The sequence below is a fragment of the Mauremys reevesii genome, linkage group 3 (genome assembly GCF_016161935.1).
Source record: "Mauremys reevesii isolate NIE-2019 linkage group 3, ASM1616193v1, whole genome shotgun sequence".
NCBI classification, from domain to species: domain Eukaryota; kingdom Metazoa; phylum Chordata; order Testudines; family Geoemydidae; genus Mauremys; species Mauremys reevesii.
In genome coordinates, this window is record NC_052625.1 from 3,395,461 (window position 1) to 3,413,515 (window position 18,055).

At 49.3% G+C, this 18,055-nt stretch overlaps 1 protein-coding gene and 1 long non-coding RNA gene across 2 annotated transcripts in view; both read left to right on the forward strand.

Annotated features, from left to right (window-relative positions):
• PTK7 (protein tyrosine kinase 7 (inactive)) overlaps positions 1–18,055 on the forward strand; it is a 102,481-nt gene that overhangs the window by 6,610 nt on the left and 77,816 nt on the right. The window lies entirely within an intron of this gene.
• Positions 6,185–8,918, forward strand: LOC120401456. Its single transcript, XR_005596456.1, has 2 exons — positions 6,185–6,840; positions 8,148–8,918. It is a non-coding gene; the product is annotated as an uncharacterized LOC120401456 (long non-coding RNA).

Here is an 18,055-nt window from a genome sequence, read left to right on the forward strand (position 1 = left end):
AATGAAAATCTCATAGAAAGTTGCTGGTAAATTGAACTCTAAGTAACACAACCTTGAGTATGGAGTTGGGACCAGCACCTCCGTGATCCTATGGACTGGGGTATACCCTTAGGCCTGTGTCCGACCCTCAGTCCGTCACAGATCTCCCACTGTGATGTCAGTGGGAAGTTTGCCCAAACCTCAAGGATAGAATCTGGTCCTTCCATATTGACTGCATTTTAGTTACCATGATTTATTCAACAGCTGATTGTCGAACTTGGCAGCGCTTCGTAGGAAGCATTCTTGCCAGCATCACTGTTCATCTGTCCTTCGCTTCTCCTTTGTCTCCCCTTTCCTGCACTCTGCATCTTCGGATTTTCTTCCTCACGGCCCCTCCCAACTTCTATTCCTGTTTGTTTTCCTCCCGCTCCCTTCCTGTTTTCATCTGCTCAGATGCTCAGTGCTTTAGAGGTCTCACCTTAGTGAGATGAATGGGGTGGAGGGAGTTCTTGCCTTAAAGAAGAAGGATGGGGTGCTGGCCAGGGTGCAGGGAGACCCGAGTTCAGTTTCCTGCTCCACGACTGGCTGCTTGTGTTGTGATCTTGGACAAATCTCTGTGCCTTGGTCCCTGTTTGAGAGATGGGGACAATGCATTAAAGGTTGAGATGTGCAGACACTGTGGTGATGGGGATGGAGAGATTGTTGCCCCTCTGAGAGCCAGTATTTCAGCCTGTCCGTAGCTCTGGGAAATCAACGCCGATGTGCGGCACTTCGATCTCGCGTTTTGAAGGCTTTCCTTACATCCGGGCGGCATAGAAGCTGACCTTTTGAAATAAAAGCTCAGATTCTCTAGCCCCTGGACACGCCATCTGACTCTCAGATCCGTGAATCCCTCCTTATTTAAATTTGCTTCTCCGGTGAAGCTATTCAGGGAAAACCCACTGCAGATAAACATTTTGGGTAAAAAACAAAAACACAACCCCACTGAAACTTACGTTCTACCCTGTGTTATTTCAACAGCCAAAAGTGTGTGTCTACAGGGCAAACAAAGCCAAAAAGCCACCTTGTGACAGCGAGTCTCAGAGCCCAGGTCAGCTGTCTCAGGCTTGCTCTATGGGGCTAAAAGTTGCAGTGCAGATGTTCCCTCTTGGGCTGGAGCCCAGGCTCTGTGCCCCCCGCCCCCTTCCACTGGATGTCAGAGCCCAGGTTCCAGCTCCAGCCCAAACATCTACACTGCAATGTTTAGCCCCTTAGCATGAGCCCAAGTGAGTTGATCTGGGCTCTGAGACTGTCTACCTCAGGGTTTTCCTGCAGTGTAGACGTACTGTTAGGTGATTCAGAGACTTAGACGAGGGTACCTTTTCTGTGGGGCTCCGAGGCTGAACTCAGCCCTGGTGCACCACGTGGCAAACAGTAAGGAGGATGTGTGAGGAGTAAGGGTCCCAGCATCACAATCATTCCGGTCAAGGCAAGGGGGGTTTCAAATATAAAAATAAGACCCAAGTTACAAGTATTAAAATGACTTTTTTGTAGCCGTCACTGCAGCTGAGCACTCCGGCAGGGACTTGGCGAGTGAGCTTGGCCTTTCGCCTATGTGCTCCAGTTCTCCTGGCCTCCTGTTGCTTTGGGTTTGTGTGTCTGATGGAGCTGGGGGAGGCTGCCCAGAGAAATGCAGCGAAACCGAGAAGCTTAATAACATGTTATAAAAAGCCTCTGCAATTCACAGTGCTGTGAGAGCTCCAGTGTTAAGAATCCAAAGCAGGTTTTACGTCCTTCCCCGGCGGACGTTTGCAGTTCCCCCTCTGTGTTCCCCTCTCCCCTTTGGCTTGGCATCTCTTCTCTTGCTGCTGCTCTCTTCTTCAGACCAATGGAGCCTCCCTTTCCTGTTCCGTTCTCTCCCCCCCCCCCCCCCCGTGGGGCTCCCTTGCCATAGCGAGAGCTAAACTGTACCAATCACCTGACTGGTAAGTGCCTCTCTGGGCAGGTCCTGGATAAAGGAGCTACCTAACGAATAGGAGCGCGGAACGGTTCTTACGCTCAGCTGCCTCTTCCCTCCCTGCAGGTGTATGAGCCCAGGCACCCTTCTTTGGCTCACCCACCAGAGGGATTCAGGCCTGCTTCCCAAGGCTCCTGTGCGTGCACTTGTGTGCCGAAGTGTTTCGTTACCCTCTCAAACAGCTCTGGATTTTTGTTGCAAGATCAACTCCTTTAAATACTGCCTTTGGGCAATATGCACTCTGTGGCACTCCCTTCTCGTCTGTTCCTTGAAGAGGAAATACCGGTACATTAATATACAGTAGTCCTGGTCTGTTTCTGCTACAGAGCTTGGTGTTTGCATAAAGCTAAACGTGTCGGAGGGGAGTAACATTGCATGTCTGATGGAATGGTATTCAGCGCTCCAGCTTTACCCTTCATGTGTAAGGAGCTGTGATTGGGCGCTGCTATTGGACTGGAAATAACATGCAATTTGGAGGCAGCATGCACAAAATGCAGCTTTTGTTTAACTAATTAGCACCGGAATTGCTGACTGGCTCACAGCAGCCTGGGAATCTGGTTTTAGTGCTCAGAACTTGACAAAGCTCTGACTGGAAGCTCTTCATTCCCCTAAGAACATAAGAACGGCCGTGCTGGGGCAGACCAATGGTCCAGCTAGCCCAGTATCCCGTCTTCTGATGGTGGCCAGTGCCAGATGCTTCACAGGGAATGAACAGAATTATTGTGTGATCCATCCCCTGTCATCCAGTCCCTGCTTCTGGCAGTCAGGGGCTTAGGGACACCCAGAGCATGAGGTTGCATCCCTGACAACCTTGGCTAATAAGGTCCCTCAGTGGCTATTCTCCATGAACTTAGCAAATTGTTTTTTGAACCCAGTTATACTTTTGGCTTTCCAACATGAGTTGGAGCTTTCCTGGCAAGGAGTTCCACGGGTCGACTGTACATTGTGTGCAGGAATACTTCCTTTTGTTTGATTTTAGACCTGCTGCCTATTAATTTAGTTGGGTGACCACTGGTTCATGTGTTATGTGAAGGAGTAAATAACACTTTCCTGGTCACTTTCTCCAAATTATTCATGATTTTATAGACCTCTGTCATATCTTCCCCCCCCCCTTAGTCGTCTCTCTTTCAAGCTGTACAGTTCCAGTCTTTTTAATCTCTCTTCATATAGAAGCTGCTCAATACCCCTAATCACTTTCGTTGCCTTTGTACCTTTTGCAGTTCTAATATCTTTTTTGAGACTGGGTGACCAGAACTGCAGGCAATATTCAAGGTGTGGGCATACCATGGATTTTTATAGTGGCATTATGATATTTTCTGTCTTATTTGTCCCTCCCCTAATGGTTTCTAACATTGTTGGCTTTTTTGACTGCCAGTACATATTTACCAGGTGTTTTCAGAGAACTATCCATGATAACTTCAAGATCTTTCTTGAGCGGTAACAGCTAATTTAGACCCCATTGTTTTGTATGTGTAGTTAGGATTGTTTTCCAATGTGCATTATTTTGCATTTATCAACATTGAATTTCATTTGCCATTTTGTTGCCCCATCATTTAGTGGTGTGAGAGCCCTTTGTAACTCTTCAGTCTGCTTTGGATTTAACTATCTTGAGTAATTTTGTATCATCTGCAAATTTTGCCACCTCACTGGTTACCCCTTTTTCCAGATTATTTATGAATATGTTGAACAGCACTGGTCCCCATACAGATCCCTTGGACACCTTGCTATTTACCTTTCTCCAGTCTGAAAACTAATAATTTTTTCCTTCCCTTTGTTTCCTTTCTTTTAACCAGTTACTGATCCATGAGAGGAACCTTCCCTCTTATCCCATGGCAGCTTACTTTGCTGAAGAGCATTTGGTGAGGGACTTTGTCAAAGGCTTTTTGAAAGTCCAAGTACACTATATTGATGAGAGATCCTTGTCCACATATTTGTTGATCATCCACAAACAATTCTAGTAGATTAGTGAGGCATGCTTTTCCTTTACAAAAGCTGTGTTGTCTCCTCCCTGACAAACTTGCAAAATCTCTTGTAAACAGGCCTCAGTATTTCATCAACTTGCTCATAAATCTTGTTCTGTCATAAGCACAGTTACGCTGCATTTCGTGGCTGGGCTTTTTTCTCATTTTGGGCCAAAGGAGACAATTATTGATGTTTCTGTGTTGCTCTGCTAAAGTTCTGTTCTAAATGTATTCTTTGTATGTGTCTGTGTGCTGCCTGCTCGTGAACTGCAGTATCTGTGAGATTGTCCCATGTGCACACTTGAAGCCATTGTAAATGTAGATCCAAACTTTAACTTTGTCTGACCGCTTTAATAGGAAGGCTGACCTTAAATATAGAATTTATTTGGTGATGTTCAGTCTCATAGGTCCCAGAGGGAGGGTTTCTCCATTGTTCCTTTCCTGACTGAAGAGCTGTCACCCGACAGCAGTTGAGCGTGCTCAGTAAAGAGGGACTGTCATTTTGGAGGAAATGTTGGATTGATCCAGTTTACACAGATCATTTCACCTTCCTCGTCTCACTTGCCCTCTTTTAGTTACTGAAGCGACTTTGGATTTGATCCGCCAGCCCATCCTCTTTGGTTAGATCTTGTAGTTGTTCCCACGATGGCAGACTCTGGCATGCCAGATATGAATTACTAGCAAAGGAATTATGGCCCAAGTCAGTTTCTTCTGTACATTTTCTAGTTTGCATCAGTGTGCAAGTCCTGCTCTTACCCAAGCTTAGCTCTCCATCCTTGAAATTGGCCCAGGACCAGCCCCTGACTTGAGGCCCTGCTGTCATGGGGGCACATCCTTTGCATCTGAGCTGACCAATATTGAAATATGCAGCTGAAATTACTAGCTCTTACCCATGTAGTGAATTGTCTGTTGGTGGTGATGGTGCCCTCTAGGTGATTCATCCCACTTCTGAGGATCATGGTTAAGGAGAGTTTTTTCCTAAATTTAATGTCTTGATACTGCTTAGCTGAATCCAGGCCTTTCCTGGTTTTAACCCTACTCTCCGTTTTACAGGACTTTTCTTGTTCATAGATTCCCAGGCAATTGAAATCCTGTAGTCTGTGACCTTCTGTATAAAATGGGCCAGAGAATGGCCCTGAATTAATTCCTTGAACAGATCCTTTAGAAAAACATCCAATATTGATTTTAAAGACATCAGGGATGGAGACTCCACCACGACCCTTGGTAAATTGTTCCAATGGTTAATTACCGTCACTGTTAAAAATTTACACCTTATTTACAATCTGTTTGTCTAGTTTCAACTTCCAGCCATTGGATTTTACCTTTCTCTGCTAGATTGAGGACCCATCGTCAAAGGTGTTCTCTCTGAATGATACAGACTTTGTACCAACCATTTAAATGGTTAAGCTGAGCAAAAATCCCTCTGGGCTCTGAATAGCTATTTTGTTCACAACTCAGTTGCTATGAAATTTAAAAAATAAACCAACCCCATACTCCTGTGGGCTGCTCTGAACTGATGAGACCCCAGTTCTGGCTTTGCAGCCGCACTGAACTGACCGCCATCCAAGAGCTGAGCTGTGGATTATACAAACAAGGAATTAAACCGAGCAGCATTAAATCCCTTGTCAAAGCTGAATACCTAGCTTTGCCATGATGAGGAAGAATCAGAAGCTGATTGCTCATAGAAACCTATCTGAAGAATGGACGTTGGTGTAGGCATGTGAATTTCTTCCTACTGTAAATAAGGGCTCTTTTATTTTTAGGGTTAAACACAACCCCCCTGAATTGAAGTAACATGCTGGGACATGCATTGAAGAGACAATGGGGGGAAGCGTGTCTGAAGTTGGGAATTATGTTAATTTCTTCAGGGATTTTAAAACAAATGAACAACTTCCATACTGTTGCATCTCACTCAGCCTCTTTTTAGCCTTAAATTGTTTGCATTTTCAGTCAATTTTTAAAACACAAACTAAAAAAATATGTAAACCTGCCCATCAGATTGGCCTAGTTGTAAACAACTAAGAGCCCATTCAGGACACTGCATGTTGCAGCTTTCAAGTCATGTCTTCCTCCTAGATCGTGCAGCTTGAGCGTGAAGCCTTCTGGCACGTTTTGCGTGTGTCTGTCAGCTCAGCCCAGCCTGATCCTTGCTGGATAAAGCAGAGAATATGTAACATGCAGATCTCTGGGGTATTTCTGCAGGTGAATAAAACTTCTCCTTCACTTATCACAGCAGGCAGGTAGAAGGGGAAGACTGGGTCTCGGAGAGCAGGCGGTATATAGTATCCGGATCTCGGTACGCTGGCTCTACATAGTACCATGGTGTGCGTCCTTGGACCTCGCAGGTCACCAGTGTGTCAGAGCAGAGTGCCCAGGGGGCTTTTTATGGAGAAGTTTGAATAAAGGCCATAAAACATCTCTCCCCACAGAGTCTGAATCAGAAACAGTAATTCCTTATCCCCAGCTTGCTGCTCAGTTCTAGAGGTTAAAAGCAGCTGGCAGTGCTGCAAATTTACTGGACCTGTGACCAGTGCAGACTGTGGGATAAGCAGCTGAATAGTGAGTCCTGGAAAACCAGGGGCCAGAACCACACGGTGGGCAACTTGCCGACATTGTGCCCATCTGATGAGGTGTTTGGGTGCCGGACACTAAACCTAGCATCAAGCCAGCGGTGGTGCATGATGAGCTGCTCAGCTGGGACAGTGTTCTGCTGATCCCAGAATCCAGCCTGGGACTGATGGGAGCCAGCAGCAGGCACCGTGTGGGAACAACAAAATCACTCGGTTACTGAAAGCAGCCCCAGAGCAGGCTCTGGGCCACGGGTCCAGCTGTTCGATGCCCCTCCCAGGAACAGCCGGCAGTGGAGCAGGCAGCAGAAGGGATCAGAAGCCGCCCCTGAGCCTGGTAAGTTTCTGGCTTATTAATATAGGAATGGGAGGGATTTCTGCTCTAGGAACCAATGCAAAAGTTATGAGAAGCCCCGGCTAGCAATGTGTATCCACTAATGGGGGATTGTATGCCAGTGCCTTGGCGTCCTCCCTCCACCTCCTCCACCACCAAGTGGGATTCAAAATGGCAACTGCCATGCAAACAGTGAGGAACACCTTTGCAGTGAACTTTTACAGGAAAGGTGCAGATTTTTGCTAGGGCCATTCCTGTTTCTTAAAAATAACCACACATTGCCATGCTTATAGATATGCTGCTCTGTAACCAGTTGGTGGTCTACTGAGCCACCTGGAAACAGTGACCGTGGGAGTGGTAATCTGTTCCATTTACAAATCTAGTCCATTTCAGTTCAAGGTAGTCCATGCAGTCCACAGGTGATGGAATCGCTTGTCCCAAATATGACTGGGGTTTGTAATTTTGCCCAGAATCGTGCCATGGGCGGGGAGGAATCCTGTGTGTTTGTATGCAGCCATAATGGTAAGCCATGGAAGCTAACGCAGCAGCAACCTATTGATTCCCTCATGAGTTCTGGCCCAATCTTGGGTGCTGATCTCTGCAAACTTTTCCTGAAGCAGGAACTCTAGATCAGTTGTTTTCAACCTTTTTTCATGTGTGGACCCTTTAAAAATTTGGCAGTGCAGACCCCTTTATCTAAAATAGCCAAAGTCTGGGGACCCTTGCGGGTTCACGGACCATAGGTTGAAAACCACTGTTCTATGGTAACGACAACCTTTTGTGAACCCCCAGGGTCTGAAAACCACAGGTTGAAAACCACTGCTCTAGATAGGTAGTCACATTTTAGGGCATATTTTCCTTGGTAGCTGACCAGCCCACTCCACTCATCGATAAGCTGCTTAGTCGCTTTGTTTGAATCCTTTGCTTGCATAAACGGCAGGTTTCCCAGCAGCAGCTTGGACTAACCTCTCTTTGCCAATCAGGCACCACAAGAACTGTTATGTCCCCCAAAATGTGGAAGGCCTGAAATGATAGAAAAAGCTTTCGTAGCACAGCCACTGATGGCAGCCCCCCTTGCCCCAAACCCAAGTAGTTTTGCAATTTTCTCACGTGAAAAATGCAGCTTTGCATGGAATTAAGCAGGCTGTGTCCAGGGAGCGCCTGTGGCCTGAAGCATCCTTCTCACAATATACTGACATTCAGTGTGTAGCAGTATCATTTTATGTCCTTGAAATTCCACAAGGATTTTTTCTGTGTTCCTGCAGTGAGCTATTGGAGACTATAACTGTCTGGGTCTTGTCCTGTTCCAGGCTCCTCGCTCTCTACTGGCTACAGCACTTGCACAGCAGAAGCCTGGGCCAACACACCTGCATGGACTGTTCCAGGAGGAATTGTTTCCGTGATGAACTTCTGGCTGAAGTTCTGGAGAGGGCCAACGAGCAGGCCCAGTACCAAAGACAGAGGGACGTGCAGCTAGAGAAAAGGCAGGCTGCAAGGCAAGAGGAAAGGCCCAGGCCGGCTGCACAGCTTGAGGATGGGGTTTCAGCACAGGAGCAGTTACTTGCTTTGCAGTTCCCGGAACAGGAACGGCAGCTAAGGGAGGACAGAGCTCAGCAGAAAGAGCCCTTTGAGTGGCTCAGATCACTAATGACTGCAAGAGTGGAGGCTCCTGCTGCATCACCCAGACCACAACCTGAGTTCCTTGTGCGCTACCCTGAGCCACAGTCCAGAAGCAGCTTGGAAGACTCCATGGTTGGGTGGCCCATGGAGTTAGGTCCCATGAGTGGCTGGCCAGGGCAACCTTGCCCCATGCAGCCCTTCATATTGACCCCTTTCCACAGTGCCATGTGCACAGGGAATGAAGGGAGAGGAGACTGGGGGGCCGGGGCCATGCCTTGGTAGGGGTTTTCTGTCTTGTCCAGGGTTCCACTGTTTGCACTTGTTCATGCACTCTGTTTTTCTGTAAGGGTCTGATGTTACTGGGGTTTAGGTCTGGTAATGGCAGCTGTCCTGCCTGGCAATGGGTGAATGTTGTAATTCCTTATGTTTACAAATAAAAACTTCTTTATTTTATCTGGAAAGTTTATTTCTGTCACTGCTTCACATTACAGGATGTGTGTTGAAAATAATAAAGGTAAACAACTGATCGTGGACAATTAGGAATTAGTATGCAAAGACTATCCCTCAGTACAGTTATCTATAGCAAGTCACACTTGCATCAATCCACCGTGTGAATAACCCCTCTCTCCATTTCAAGTGTGTCATGTAATTCATAAGTACATTGCCTGACACTAACGTTCCCCACCCCTCCCAGAAGCACATTCACAAAGGTACTATATCGCCTCTTCCATTGGGCCATGCATGTCTAATATGGGAGCACACAGCATCCCTGACTCTGTTGCCAGCTCCAGCAGTGGGAGGTGCCCTTTCTGTGCCGGTTCTGCAGCCCCTCACGGTCACAGGCCCATTCAGGGGGAAATGTCTAAGTTCTGGCTTTACAAAGACTGTAAGGGCACAGGAAATGAACAGCATTGATGACACTGGCATCCAAACAGGTCTGTAGACACCCTAAACAGGATTTCAGTCTGCCAAAAGCACATTCAGCCACCATTCTGGACCTGCTGAGAGTATAATTAAACTGTCTTTTGCCAGGGCCTTTGAAATCAGGGTACAATTTCATAAGCCAAGGCGAAAGGAGATATGTGGGATTCCCCAGAATACCGGTGAGACAGTAACTCCATTTAGGATGTCATTTGGTGGGAATAATGTCCCAGCCTGTCCATGAATGTAGACGGCTGATTGGCGGAAAACCCTGGCATCATGAACTTTTCCAGTGTAACCCATGTTGTCATTCATAAATCTCCCTCCTATGGTCCATGAGGGCCTGCATAAGTGTAGCAGTGCTTTTCACGCTCTATGTACTCACTGAGGAGGGCAAACCGTGGGCACATGAATCCATCAGTGGCCCCAGTGTAGTTTGGAGACCCCATTCTTTCAAAGCCAGCAGTTTCTTCAGGAATATAAATTCATGGTACACCCGCATCCTGTGTGCAGATGTGGGCCCCCCCATCTCAAAAAAGATATATATGAATTGGAAAAGGTTCAGGAAAGGGCAATAAAAATGATTAGGGGTATGGAACGGCTTCTGTATGAGGAGAGATTAATAAGACTGGGACTGTTCAGCTTGGAAAAGAGGCACCTAAGGGGGGATATGATGGAGGTCTATAAAATCATGACTGGTGTAGAGAAAGTACATAAAGAAGTGTATACTACTTCTCATAACAAGAACTAGGGGTCACCAAACAAAATTAATAGGCAGCAGGTTTAAAACAAACAAAAGGAAGCATTTCTTCACACAACGCACAGTCAACCTGTGGAACTCCTTGCCAGAGGATGTTGTGAAGGCCAAGACCATAACAGGGTTCAAAAAAGAACTAGATAAGTTCATGGAGGACAGGTCCATCAATGGCTATTAGCCAGGATGGGCAGGGAGGGGGTCCCTGGCCTCTGTTTGCCAGATGCTGGGAATGGGTGACAGGGGATGGGATCCCTTGATGATTACAGTGATCTGTTCATTCCCTCTGGGGCACCTGGCACTGACCACTGTTGGAAAACAGGACACTGGGCTGGACGGACCCTTGGTCTGACCCAGTAGGGCTGTTCTGATGTAATATCCTTTGTCTGCCACCTTGTGGCAAACTACACACCTGTTTGCCTCAGAAACCTCTACTATCACTTTGTCCATCATCAGTGTTTCATCCCCAGACTGGTTTGCAATGGATTTGTAGCAGTCTGGGGGTAGCCAGCATCCAGACAGTTTAGCAACCTGCTTCTTGATTGGCTAAGGTAGCCTCAAGTGTGTATCTTTATGATGGAGGATGCTCACAAAGCTCCAGCAACATAGCTGTCTTCCTTCCAAAGTTTTGGAGCCATGGCTGGTCATCCAGGTGTGCATAACAGCGTGATCCCACCAGTCTGTGTTTGCGGCTCTGCTCCAGACATGCCGGGCTACGTAGGGGGAATCCGTGGGTACAGTGAGTGTAATGAGCAGCTCCATGCCTGGGTACACCTCTTCTGCTGCTGCCTCCTTTTGCTGATGGGCCAGAAAACACCACAGAAATGTCCACTGGCATCTCACGGATGCTCTGCCCATTTTCTGACCCAAGAGTGAAGGCGCAAGCAAGAGAAGTTCTTCAGAAGGTGCCTCCTCCATGTTGGTGCCTCCAGTAGCTGGGAGCACACACAGCTCGGCAGGATTTTGTGGCAGGCTGTTCATGAAACATGCAGGGTTGGCCAGTCCAGTTTTCCCACTGTGCACTGTGTCAGAGGTCTAGATCGGCCACATTTCAGATGGGCGCAGGGAGTCTGGGATATGGTTGGTCTGGCTCAGGTCTGCATTCTGCATTGTTGACACTAGAGCTGTGGTTTCGAGCCCTGGTTAGAAAATAATTAACCTGAGGTTAACAATCAGTGTTGATGCCCAGGCCCTGGGTTCTCTAACCCAGGACCAGCTGATTTGAGTCCCACTGACATTGCAGTGTAGACAGACCCTTCCTCTCTGCCTCAGTTCTCTCACCTGTCCAATGGTGATAAGCCCCTGTCGAGGCTTCACAGATTTCAAGGCCTGAAGGGACCCTTCTGGGGGTCTAGTCTGGCCTGCCTAACACAGGCATTAGGACTTACCGCATTCACTCCTGTTTGAGCTAGTACTGCGGGCAGTATCCAGCGGAGAGTGCACCACAGTATGTTCTGTAGAGTTCTCCATTACCATTCCTTGATGCACACGAACATCTTGTGCTTTCTTGACTGGAGCGGCATGTTGAGCTGAGCTCTCCGTTTAGCCTAGTGGCTGGAATGGAGAGCAATTAAACTGGAGACATTAGGGTCCATCAGTACATTCTGGGAGGGCTTGTGGAATTGTAGGAACACAGTTGTGTTGTGGAACACAGCCAAAAGCCCTCGTTTACTCCGGGGCAGTAGGGGAAAGTTCAGGGCCCCGTCCAGGCATAACTGACAGCACCTTTCTTTAAATTGAACTGAAAAACAGCAAGATATCAGTGACAAATATTTAGTGGTGAAGCTGTACATGGATTTTTCCTACTCTGCTTACAATTAATTTGCTACTTGAATCACCAAGATCAAAGCAGGACTCCACCAAGCACACGTGGGCATAAGTAAATACCCTGATCTTTAGCTCCAGCCCATGAATAAACACTCCTGCCTCTCTCCAGCTTTTGAAGCCTAGCTCTTGGTGCTGGAATGTGAAATATTTCATGTTAGCAGTGGGCTTGGGCTTTGGGTATTCATAAACTCCACACAAATGCTCATTGAGCAGTGGACAGACCTGGTCACAAATGTGTTCTGTGTTGATACTTGAATCTGCCACATGTATTTGTAGAGAAATTCCACTGCAATTTTTGATGGTATGGCCAGGCTGTTTGTTTAGACTCTGATCCAGCTTCTCTGCTAAGAAGTGCCGTGAGTGCTGATGCCAGTCTTGCTGGGTTCTCAGGCAGGGCGCACCTCCAGGCCTCTCCTTGGGCCTTTTGAACTTCTGTAGGATCTTGTCAACTTATTGATGACCCTCAGGAGTGATTTTCAGCTGTGTAGAGGATTCCGGTCTAGGGGCCATTGGTTTTTTTGTATGCAGCCCTGTAAGAGTCCGGTGTGGGGGCTCGGCTGTCTCAGGTGCGGCCGGGAGCCAGGCCGCCTCACTACACGGCCTAAATCAGTAGTTCAGTCTCCGAAGGTCCAAGCCCTCAGTCAGGGCGGGGCAACAGACAGTGGTTCAAGGTGCTCAGACCCTCAGGCAGGGGCTGGGCAAAAATAAACAGTAATTTAAGCTCAAGCCCTCAGTCAGGGCGGGGCAACAGACAGCAGTTCTAGGCTCAGACCCTCAGGCAGGGGCTGAGCAAACAGAGTCAGTAAAGCCCTAGCCCTAGTCAGGGCAGGGCAACAAGCAGTAGTTCAAGGGCTCAGGTCCTCAGGCAGGAGCTGAGCCACCACACAGTAGTTCAGGGCTCAGGTCCTCAGGCAGGAGCTGAGCAAAACAAACAGTTAGTGAAGCCCAGCCTTAGGTCAGGGCGGGGCATCCAACAGTAGTTCACAGGCTCAGACCCTCAGGCAGGGGCTGAGCCAACAGCAGGTAAGTCCAGACTTCTATGTCTGAGCTCTGGTGTGAGGGGGAGATGCCACCCGTGAGTGGGGTGGCAGGGGGGACACAGGCCCACCCACTCCACTGTGTCCCAGCCCGGGGCCCTAGCAGCGGCAGTTAGCCTGCTGCTGTGTCGGTGGGGTCCTGACCGCAACACACCGACATTGGCTCAAAGTCTGCTGTAGCCAGACTGGGGTCAGCTACCCCCGGGCTACTTTCCATCTCCTCCTCCATGGGTACCTGCTCATCGCTGGTGTCCGGCGCTGGGTCCCACACCATGGGCTCCTCGGCGGGTTGGCTAGCTCGGGCTGCTCCTCAGGACTCGGGTCGGGGGGACGCTCGGGCAGCCCGCCTCGGGGTACCGGGCTCGAGGAAGGCTCGGCCAGTCCTCCTCAGGGTACTGGGCTTGGGGAAGGCTCGGCCAGTCCTCCTCAGGATACCGGGCTCGGGGAAGGCTCGGCCTGTCCTCCTCAGGGTACCGAGCTCGGGGAAGGCTCGGCCAGTCCTCCTCAGTGTACCAGGCTCGGTCCAGCAGGAGCTCGGTCAGGAGCGTCTGTCCTCTCCGGCCGCCGGGCAGCAACTGAGTGCGGGGGCCGGGCCTTTATACTTCCTGTCCTGCCCCTGGACTTCCGGGGGGTGGGGACAGGCAGCAGTGGCTCCGCCCACTGCGGCGGCGGCTGTTCTGGCTTGGCCGTCTCAGATGCGGCCGGGAGCCAGGCCGCCTCACTACAAGCCCCTTCATTTGTTTTATTAATGGCGGATGGTCACGTGCAGCTCTCAGCCTGTCCCGTATAGTCTCTCCGCGTTGGTGGGGAGGAGGGATAATGTGTATGTGAGATGTTTCTTGTCTTGATGAGGAGCAGACTCGGCTACATTCATATTTAAAATGGAATTTTTCAATTCATAATTGTTTTGAAACAACCTTCGTAGTTTTGCAGTTGGTCTCATTTGACAAGTGACCACTCTATATTTAAATAGCCGATCAGACTATCTTGACCAGTAATGTATCCCTTTTTGCCATAGTTTGACTGTCTGTACAAAACTGAATATAACGATTGGTTTGTACATTTCTGGGGGGGGGGGGTTGATCTGGGCTGGAAATAAGCAAGGTCAGTTCTTCTTCATTCTTGGAGAAAAGGGGAACCCCACCCCTGCTCAGTCTCTTCCCTCAAGGCCCCGCCCCGTCGATCGCTCCTCTACCTGCTCTTCCCTCTGTCGCTCGCTGGATCGTCTCCACCTCCTTCCCCACCCCTCAACTAGGCTCCCTCTGCTCCGGGGCTGGGACGGGAGTTGCTGCAGTCTGAGAAGAGGCTGGCGTGTGTTAATGACCTGGAGTCTCCCCGTAGTAACTGGGCTTTTGATGTCCAGTCCCGTGACCGGACACTGCCAGGTCTCCTTTTTGACCGGACTTTCTGGTCGAAAACCAGGCACCTGGCAACCCTAAATGGCACCTGAACACAGAAGCCAGAAACTGGACTGTCCAGGTAAACCCCGTATGGTGGCAATCCTATCTGTGCAACCCAGCAGAAATGCAAAATGGCTAGTGGGGGTGCACAGACCTAGAGCTTACCAGTGCCGGGCAAGTTTTAGCTTCAGTATCGAACCAGGGTAGCCTAGCTTCTCTGAGGCCACTGCAAAAGCTCTGGACCCCAATGGTTCCAGTATGATAGTGTCAGAGGTTGGAGGCTGAGAGTGAAGAGGAGGGATAGGTGAGGATGGGGTGGAAGCAGAGAGTATGTGATGGATGGTGTTGATGTGCCACTGGCAGTTAGAAGTGTGGGAGCTTGTCAAGAAGGCAAAGTATAGCTCAGCGCAGGCAGGGATTGGCTTTAACCCCCCCTTCCGCCCCCCCCAGGGTTGTGTCTCTGAGAGGCTGTGATCTGTGACTGTCTGTTGTATCATGTGTCATGGAGTTACTGGTTTGGTGGCACCAGCTTGTTTACTTTTACAGTTGGCTTAAGGCGTCTGTGGCGATTATTTAGCACAGTTCTGAGAACGCTCTCTGTAGTGAAGTGCTGCATGCGTCAGGCACTAGCTAATCTTAACTAAGCAGCCCTTAGCGGGAGGAGAAAGAGAGAAAGGTCATGGGGAATGCTTTGTTGAGGAAATGTGTAGCCAGGAGCATGAGAGTCACTGTTCCTGCTGCTGTAAGTGCAAGGGGAAGAGCAGGAAAGTAATTGCAGCCTTCCTCTCAGAGGAGGAATGTCAGATGGAGCCATTGTCTCACCTGGGCAGAGGGAGGGTTCTAGGGACATGGCAAGTCACCAGGACCTGGAGCAAAGATTAGTCATATGGCCTGTTATCATAATCCTCCGGAGCTGTGCTAAGCAAGGGCAGCGGTACTGCCAGGAGGGGCCACCACAACCCAGGGAGCGTTTCAGAGTCGGCGGTAATTGGGCATTCTGGCCAGCTGCTAATTATGGCGGCCATTGCATCTCGTTGGCCTTAACAGGGTTAGCTGCTGAAACCAACAGTCTACCCCTTGTCGTGACCCAGCAGGCCATAGATGCTGAGTATGGGAAAGACAGTGGGACAGGCCTTTCCATCGGCTTGGTGCCTGTGCTGGGCCTGTGCTGGGCTTCTTTCTCAGCCTTTGTCCAGTATTAGAATCCCCAAGTGACAGGACGTCTGCCTCTTTCCTTGGGCACTGCAGTGGTGAACGCCTCCAGGTCTCCTGCCCTGCTGGCTCCAGTGGGTTGGCTTTCACGTTAGTTTTAGGCTGCTTTTAAAATAGCAAAAGTGTGTGTGTGTGTGTGTGTGTGAGAGAGAGAAACAGTTGTCAGCCTGGTAATCCCGTGCATTGTGGGACTGTCTGGGAAGCAGGGTTCTTCGATCACCATATACATGAAATGGAGGTCCAAGTGCGGGATACTTAGCTCTTAAAAGCAATGATTTCTCTAAATCTTGGCGGCGTCAGCCCTGTATGTATCCATCCCCTTCCTCTGCTCGTTGGAGGATCTGCTAGTGACACAGGGCTGCAGAGACCTTTTTCACAAAGGAAAGATAGTGGCAGCAGTGGCCGGTTTGTTACTGACACCATTGTTGCTCTGTTCCTGTTTTTCTCTCCCCGATGAGCAGCACTTAGGACAAGTGCTGGCCTGGGGGGATGTAAAGCCAGTTTTTGTGTCTCATGTCTGAGACTGACACCTCGGGTTTGACTACACTACAAAATTAGGTTGACTTAAGTTAAATCGACCTGCAGCCACCACAGCAATTAAGTCGGCTGTTGATGTCCATGCTGCTCTCCTCCTGTTGGTGTGCGTCCACGCCAGGAGCGCCTGCACCGACTGACGTGGGGCATTGTGTGAGGCACTGACAGCTGGGCAGGGCTCGCAGCTGGAGCTCCCTTGCCCCCAGGGCTGACAGCGGGAGCCCCAAACTAAGGCCATGGCTACACTTGCAAATTTGCAGCGCTGCAGCAGGGTGTGAAAACACACCCTCTCCAGCGCTGGTAGGCTCCCTGTTGTGAAATTGAGCCATGCTCAGGCTAGGGTTGTCAGCCCTGGGGCAGGGGGCAGGTTCCCACTCTGAGCCCTGACAACCAACAGGCGATGTAAGTAACAGTGTCTACATGGACACTGCTCCATCCTAACTACATCGACCTAAGAGTGCAGTCATTAAATTGCTGTAGTCGGCGACTTACACTGGCGGGAGCAATGTTATAGTGAAGACAGTTAAGAGTTAGATCGGTGTAAGCTTACGTCCATAGAGTAGTCCAGGCCTTCGATTGCAGCTTTTATTTCATCCCAACTTGGCCATACAGGCCCACTTTACATGGGTCTCTGAACCAATCTGCAGACCCCTAGGAAGCAGTGAGGGTTGAAGAACGAGAAGGCTAAGGGCCCATATTCTTGTATTGATACCACTGAACATTGTAAACAGATGAGTGACTTTTGCTGCTGCTGGCTAAAGCTGGAAAGGAAGCGCACCATTGCCCATCATCTCAAAGCTGGAGCGTGGCACTTTCTGGCTGGCCACACAGGAAACACTGCTGTTAACCAGAATAGCTGTCATTCCAGGTTAGGGTGTCTGGTTTATTGGAAAGGTTCAGCAGCTGTTTGGCACTTCATCTGTTGAAAACATTGAGCCTTATTTTTGTGGAGCAGCCACTGGAATGTCTGCGCCTGGGGCAACCAGCTGTGCTGCATACATGCATGCTGGGTGTTTCTAGGGAGAGGGATTGATTAGGGTTCTCCAGGTTACCCCACTTAGAATAATGGGCAGCTTTGGCTTTCGGATGCTGACTCTACAAGAGCAGGCTGTCCGTTTGCGTTGGGATACCCAACCATTGCCCACCGTGGCATACAGTGGCAACTCACCAATAGTCTGAGACTTAGCAGTGTCCACGAATGGGAATCTGACTCCGGCATGGGCAGTACCATCTGCAAGTTTCCATCTTGATCAATGCAACCTCCCCCAAGCATCTTGGTTTCCCCTCCTTTACAGTGGGGAATTGACACTTGCATTATGAAGGGTTCTGTAGAAAGCTGTGGGGAGACACATTGCTGGCAGTTGTTGATCTGCCATTCCCTGTACTTGAGGATTTTGATAGTTCCAAAATCCTGCCTAATCCAGCTGAGTAGTAAGTAGGAGTCGATAGATACTCAAAGCCAGCCTCGGAAAGCATTTGGAATTGCATCACTAACGTGTCCCTCAGAAACATAGGCTGTGTCTACGCTGCAGCTGTGTTGTCGCAGCGCCGTACTGTAGATGCTTCCTACTTTGGCGAAAGGGTTTTTTCCATCGCTGTAATTAGTCCACCACTCTGAGAGGCGGTAGCAAGGTTGATGGAAGGGTTTCTTAACAAATGCCATGTCTACACTGCAGCTTATGCCAGCAAAACTTATGTCGCTCAGGGGGACATAAGTGCTCCTGTGCACAGCGCTACATTGGCAAGAAAGCTTCTCCCACCAACAGAGCTGCTGCCGCTCGTTGGGGGTGGTTTAATTGTGTTGATGGGAGAACTCTCTCCCGTTGGCTTAGAGCGGCTACACGAGCCATAGTAGAGCGCGCAGCTGCATCAGTACCGCAGTGCGACGGCTTGCTAGTGTGGACGTGGCCAAA